Here is a 7,813-nt window from a genome sequence, read left to right on the forward strand (position 1 = left end):
GGAAACCTTAGGGTGGGGAGGGCGCCCCACTTGCCTTGGGGGCCACTCCACCCTTGGCCGCCGCCCCCCTAGGAGATCCCATCTCCTAGGGTCGGCGCCCCCCTTGGGGAGCCTATATAAAGGGGGGAGGGAGGGGCAGCCGCACCCTTGAGTCTTGGCGCCTCCCTCTCCCCTGCTACACCTCTCCCTCTCGCAGTAGGACGGCGAAGCCCTGCTGCGGTGACCCCTGCATCCACCACCACGCCGTCGTGCTGCTGGATCTTCATCAACCTCTCCTTCCCCTTTCTGGATCAAGAAGGAGGAGACGTCATGCTGACCATACGTGTGCTGAACACGGAGGTGCCGTCCGTTTGGCGCTAGGATCTCTGGTGATTTGGATCACATCGAGTACGACTTCCTCATCCCCGTTCTTTGAACGCTTCCGCGCGTGATCTACAAAGGTATGTAGATGCAATCCGATCACTCGTTGCTAGATGAACTCATAGATGGATCTTGGTGAAACCGAGGAAATTTTTTGTTTTCTGCAACGTTCCCCAATAGTGGCATCATGAGCTAGGTCTATGCGTAGTTCTCTTTGCACGAGTAGAACACAATTTGTTGTGGGCGTAGATGTTGTCAACTTTCTTGCCGCTACTAGTCTTATTTTGCTTCAGCAGTATTGTGGGATGAAGCGGCCCGGACCAACCTTACATGTATGCTTACGTGAGACCGGTTCCACCGACTGACATGCACTAGTTGCATAAGGTGGCTGGCGGGTGTCTGTCTCTCCCACTTTAGTTGGAGCGGATTCGATGAAAAGGGTCCTTATGAAGGGTAAATAGAAGTTGACAAATCACATTGTGGCTTTCACGTAGGTAAGAAAACGTTCTTGCTAGAACCCTTTTGCAGCCACGTAAAACTTGCAACAACAATTAGAGGACGTCTAACTTGTTTTTGCAGCAAGTGTTTTGTGATGTGATATGGCCAAAGTTGTGATGAATGATGAATGATATATATGTGATGTATGAGATGTTCATGCTATTGTAATAGGAATCACGACTTGCATGTCGATGAGTATGACAACCGGCAGGAGCCATAGGAGTTGTCTTTATTTTTTGTATGACCTGCGTGTCATTGAGAAACGCCATGTAAATTACTTTACTTTATTGCTAAACGTGTTATCCTTAGTAGTAGAAGTCATAGTTGGCGAGCAACTTCATGGAGATCATGATGATGGAAATCATGGTGTCATGCCGGTGACAAGATGATCATGGAGCCCCAAGATGGAGATCAAAGGAGCTATGTGATATTGGCCATATCATGTCACTATTATTATTTGATTGCATGTGATGTTTATCATGTTTTTGCATCTTGTTTACTTAGAACGACGGTAGTAAATAAGATGATCCCTCATAATAATTTCAAGAAAGTGTTCCCCCTAACTGTGCACCATTGCGATAATTCGTTGTTTCGAAGCACCACATGATGATCGGGTGTGATAGATTCCAACGTTCACATACAACGGGTGTAAGACAGATTTACACATGCAAACAGTTAAGTTTACTTGACGAGCCTAGCATGTACAGACATGGCCTCGGAACACAGAAGACCGAAAGGTCAAGCATGAGTCGTATAGAAGATACGATCAACATGAAGATGTTCACTGATGTTGACTAGTCCGTCTCATGTGATGATCGGACACGGCCTAGTTAACTCGGATCATGTTATACTTAGATGACTGGAGGGATGTCTATCTGAGTGGGAGTTCATTTGATTTAGATGAACTTAATTATCATGAACTTACTCTAAAATCTTTATAACATGTATTGTAGATCAAATGGCCAACGTAGTCCTCAACTTCAACGTGTTCCTAGAGAAAACCAAGCTGAAAGACGATGGCAGCAACTATACGGACTGGGTCTGGAACATGAGGATCATCCTCATAGCTGTCAAGAAAGATTATGTCCTACAAGCACCGCTAGGTGACACACCTGTTCTCCCTGCAGAACAAGACGTTGTGAACGCTTGGCAGACACGTACCGATGATTACTCCCTCGTTCAGTGCGGCATGCTTTACAGCTTAGAACCGGGGCTCCAAAAGCGTTTTGAGAGACACGGAGCATATGAGATGTTCGAAGAGCTGAAAATGGTTTTTCAAGCTCATGCCCGGGTCGAGAGATATGATGTCTCCGACAAGTTCTTCAGCTGTAAGATGGAGGAAAACAGTTCTGTCAGTGAGCACATACTCACTATGTCTGGGTTACATAACCGCTTGACTCAGCTGGGAGTTAATCTCCCGGATGACGCGGTCATTGACAGAATCCTTCAGTCGCTTCCACCAAGCTACAAGAGCTTTGTGATGAACTTCAATATGCAGGGGATGGAAAAGACCATTCCTGAAGTATTTGCAATGCTGAAATCAGCAGAGGTAGAAGTCAAAAAGGAACATCAAGTGTTGATGAAATAAAACCACTAAGTTCAAGAAAGGCAAGGGTAAGAAGAACTTCAAGAAGGACGGCAAGGGAGTTGCCGCGCCCGGTGAGCAAGCTGCCGGGAAGAAGCCAAACAATGGACTCAAGCCTGAGACTGAGTGTTTTTATTGCAAGGGAAGTGGTCACTGGAAGCGGAACTGCCCCAAATACTTAGCGGACAAGAAGGCCGGCATCACGAAAGGTATATGTGATATACATGTAATTGATGTGTACCTTACTAGTACTCGTAGTAGCTCCTGGGTATTTGATACCGGTGCGGTTGCTCACATTTGTAACTCAAAGCAGGAGCTGCGGCATAAACGGAGAGTGGCGAAGGACGAGGTGACGATGTGCGTCGGGAATGGTTCCAAGGTCGATGTGATCGCCGTCGGCACGCTACCTCTACATTTACCTACGGGATTAGTTTTGAACCTCAATAATTGTTATTTAGTGCCAAGTTTGAGCATGAACATTGTATCAGGATCTCGTTTAATACGAGATGGATACTCATTTAAATCCGAGAATAATGGTTGTTCTATTTATATGAGAGATATGTTTTATGGTCATGCTCCGATGGTGAATGGTTTATTCTTAATGAATCTCGAGAGTAATGCTACACATATTCATAGTGTGAATACCAAAAGATGTAAGGTTGATAATGATAGTCCCACATACTTGTGGCACTGCCGCCTTGGTCACATAGGTGTCAAACGCATGAAGAAGCTCCATGCAGATGGACTTTTAGAGTCTCTTGATTATGAATCATTTGACACGTGCGAACCATGCCTCATGGGTAAAATGACCAAGACTCCGTTCTCAGAAACAATGGAGCGAGCAACCAACTTATTGGAAATCATACATACTGATGTGTGCGGCCCAATGAGTGTTGAGGCTCGCGGTGGCTATCGTTATGTTCTCACCCTCACTGATGACTTGAGTAGATATGGGTATGTCTACTTATGAAACACAAATCTGAGACCTTTGAAAGGTTCAAGGAATTTCAGAGTGAGGTTGAGAATCAACCTGACAGGAAAATCTAGTTCCTGCGATCAGATCATGGAGGAGAATACTTGAGTCACGAATTTGGCACACACTTAAGAAAATATGGAATAGTTACACAACTCACACCGCCTGGAACACCTCAGCGTAATGGTGTGTCCAAACGTCGTAATCACACTCTATTAGATATGGTGCGATCTATGATGTCTCTTACCGATTTACCGCTATCATTTTGGGGCTATGCTTTAGAGACTGCCGCATTCACTTTAAATAGGGCTCCATCGAAATCCGTTGAGACGACACCGTATGAATTATGGTTTGGGAAGAAACCTAAGCTGTCGTTTCTAAAAGTTTGGGGATGCGATGCTTATGTCAAGAAACTTCAACCTGAAAAGCTCGAACCCAAGTCGGAAAAATGCGTCTTCATAGGATACCCTAAAGAAACTATTGGGTATACCTTCTACCTCAGATCCGAAGGCAAGATCTTTGTTGCCAAGAATGGATCCTTTCTAGAGAAGGAGTTTCTCTTGAAAGAAGTAAGTGGGAGGAAAGTAGAACTTGATGAAGTATTACCTCTTGAACCGGAAAGTGGCGCAACTCAGGAAAGTGTTCCTGTGGTGCCTGCACCAATTAGAGAGGAAGTTAATGATGATGATCAAGATACTTCTGATCAAGCTCCTACTGAAATTCAAAGGTCCACAAGGACACGTTCCGCACCAGAATGGTACGGCAACCCTATCTTGGAAATCATGTTGTTAGACAACGGTGAACCTTCGAACTATGAAGAAGTGATGGCGGGCCCGGATTCTGACAAATGGCTAGAAGCCATGAAATCCGAGATAGGATCCATGTATGAAAACAAAGTATGGACTTTGACTGACTTGCCCGTTGAGCCGCGAGCCATAGAAAATAAATGGATCTTTAAGAAGAAGACAGACGCGGATGGTAATGTGACCATCTATAAAGCTCGGCTTGTCGCTAAGGGTTATCGACAAGTTCAAGGGCTTGACTATGATGAGACTTTCTCACTGGTAGCGAAGCTGAAGTCCGTCCGAATCATGTTAGCAATTGCTGCATTCTATGATTATGAGATATGGTAAATGAACGTCAAAACGGCATTCCTTAATGGTTTCCTTAAGGAAGAATTGTATATGATGCAGCCGGAAGGTTTTGTCGATCCTAAGAATGCTGACAAGGTGTGCAAACTCCAACGCTCGATTTATGGGCTGGTGCAAGCATCTTGGAGTTGGAACATTCGCTTTGATGAGATGATCAAAGCGTTTGGGTTTATGCAGACTTATGGAGAAGCCTGCGTTTACAAGAAAGTGAGTGGGAGCTCTGTAGCATTTCTCATATTATATGTAGATGACATACTTTTGATGGGAAATGATATAGAGCTTTTGGACAACATTAAGGCCTACTTGAATAAGAGTTTTTCAATGAAGGACCTTGGAGAAGCTGCTTATATATTAGGCATCAAGATCTATAGAGATAGATCAAGACGCCTCATAGGTCTTTCACAAAGCACATACCTTGATAAGATATTGAAGAAGTTCAATATGGATCAGTCTAAGAAGGGGTTCTTGCCTGTGTTGCAAGGTGTCAAATTGAGCTCAGCTCAATGTCCGACCATGGCAGAAGATATAGAAGAGATGAGTGTCATCCCCTATGCCTCAGGCATAGGTTCTATTATGTATGCCTTGCTGTGTACCAGACCTGATGTAAACCTTGCCGTAAGTTTGGTAGGTAGGTACCAAAGTAATCCCGGCAAGGAACACTCGACAGCGGTCAAGAATATCCCGAAGTACCTGAAAAGGACTAAGGAAATGTTTCTCGTTTATGGAGGTGACGAAGAGCTCGTCGTAAAGGGTTACGTCAACGCTAGCTTCGACACAGATCTGGATGACTCTAAGTCACAAACCGGATACGTGTATATTTTGAATGGTGGGGCAGTAAACTGGTGTAGTTGCAAGCAGAGCGTCGTGGCGGGATCTACATGTGAAGCGGAGTACATGGCAGCCTCGGAGGCAGCGCATGAAGCAATTTGGGTGAAGGAGTTCATCACCGACTTAGGAGTCATACCCAATGCGTCGGGGCCGATTAAACTCTTCTATGGCAACACTGGAGCTATTGCACTTGCCAAGGAGCCCAGGTTTCACAAGAAGACCAAGCACATCAAGCGTCGCTTCAACTCCATTCGTGAAAATGTTCAAGATGGAGACATAGATATTTGTAAAGTACATACGGACCTGAATGTAGCAGATCCGTTGACTAAACCTCTCCCTAGAGCAAAACATGATCAACACCAGAATTCCATGGGTGTTTGATTCATCACAATGTAACTAGATTATTGACTCCAGTGCAAGTGGGAGACTGTTGGAAATATGCCCTAGAGGCAATAATAAGAGGATTATTATTATATTTCCTTGTTCATGATAATTGTCTTTTATTCATGCTATAATTGTGTTATCCGGAAATCGTAATACATGTGTGAATACATAGACACCAACATGTCCCATCAACAGATAGTCATGGTTTCCTGACTATGGACATTGGATGTCGTTGATAACGAGATCACATCATTAGGAGAATGATGTGATGGACAAGACCCAATCCTAAGCATAGCACAAGATCGTATAGTTCGTTTGCTAGAGTTTTTCCAATGTCAAGTATCTTTTCCTTAGACCATGAGATCGTGTAACTCCCGGATACCGTAGGAGTGCTTTGGGTGTACCAAACGTCACAACGTAACTGGGTGACTATAAAGGTATACTACGGGTATCTCCGAAAGTGTCTGTTGGGTTGACACAGATCAAGACTGGGATTTGTCACTCCGTATGACGGAGAGGTATCTATGGGCCCACTCGGTAATGCATCATCACAATGAGCTCAAAGTGACCAAGTGTCTGGTCACGGGATCATGCATTACGGTACGAGTAAAGTGACTTGCTGGTAAGGAGATTGAACGAGGTATTGGGATACCGACGATCGAATCTCGCGCAAGTAACGTACCGATTGACAAAGGGAATTGTATACGGGGTTGCTTGAATCCTCGACATCATGGTTCATCCGATGAGATCATCGAGGAGCATGTGGGAGCCAACATGGGTATCCAGATCCCGCTGTTGGTTATTGACCGGAGAGCCATCTCGGTCATGTCTACATGTCTCCCGAACCCATAGGGTCTACACACTTAAGGTTCGGTGACGCTAGGGTTGTAGAGATATGAATATGCAGTAATCTGAAAGTTGTTCGGAGTCCCGGATGGGATCCCGGACGTCACGAGGAGTTCCGGAATGGTCCGGAGGTGAAGAATTATATATAGGAAGTGCAGTTTCGGCCATCGGGAGAGTTTCGGGGGTCACCGGTATTGTACCGGGACCACCGGAAGGGTCCCGGGGGTCCACCGGGTGGGGCCACCCATCCCGGAGGGCCCCATGGTCTGAAGTGGGGAGGGGAACCAGCCCATAGTGGGCTGGTGCGCCCCCTTGGTCCACCCCCTGCGCCTAGGGTTGGAAACCCTAGGGTGGGGAGGGCGCCCCACTTGCCTTGGGGGCCACTCCACCCTTGGCCGCCGCCCCCCTAGGAGATCCCATCTCCTAGGGCCGCCGTCCCCCTTGGGGAGCCTATATAAAGGGGGGAGGGGCAGCCGCACCCTTGAGTCTTGGCGCCTCCCTCTCCCCTACTACACCTCTCCCTCTCGCAGTAGAACGTCGAAGCCCTGCTGCGGCGACCCCTGCATCCACCACCACGCCGTCGTGCTGCTGGATCTTCATCAACCTCTCCTTCCCCTTGCTGGATCAAGAAGGAGGAGACATCACGCTGACCGTACGTGTGTTGAACGCGGAGGTGCCGTCCGTTCGGCGCTAGGATCTCCGGTGATTTGGATGACGTCGAGTACGACTTCCTCATCCCCGTTCTTTTAACGCTTCCGCGCGTGATCTACAAAGGTATGTAGATGCAATCCGATCACTCGTTGCTAGATTAACTCATAGATGGATCTTGGTGAAACCGTAGGAATTTTTTTGTTTTCTGCAACGTTCCCCAACAGAACTTATCCAAAAACTCCATAAACACTTTGTTCATCATGTTCATAAAATATGCAGGTGCGTTAGTCAGACCAAATGACATAACGGTATACTCGTACAGCCCATACCTGGTGGTAAAAGTCGTCTTACGTATATCCTGTTCTCGAATCTTCAACTGGTGGTATCCTGATCGCAGATCGATCTGGGAAAATACCTTAGCTCCTTGCAATCGATCAAACAGATCATTGATCATCGGTATGGTATTTGTTCTTGATGGTTACTTCATTTAATCCTTGATAATCAACAACCATCCTTAACGATCCATCCTTCTTCTCC

Source organism: Triticum dicoccoides, chromosome 4A (assembly GCF_002162155.2).
Source record: "Triticum dicoccoides isolate Atlit2015 ecotype Zavitan chromosome 4A, WEW_v2.0, whole genome shotgun sequence".
NCBI lineage: Eukaryota > Viridiplantae > Streptophyta > Magnoliopsida > Poales > Poaceae > Triticum > Triticum dicoccoides.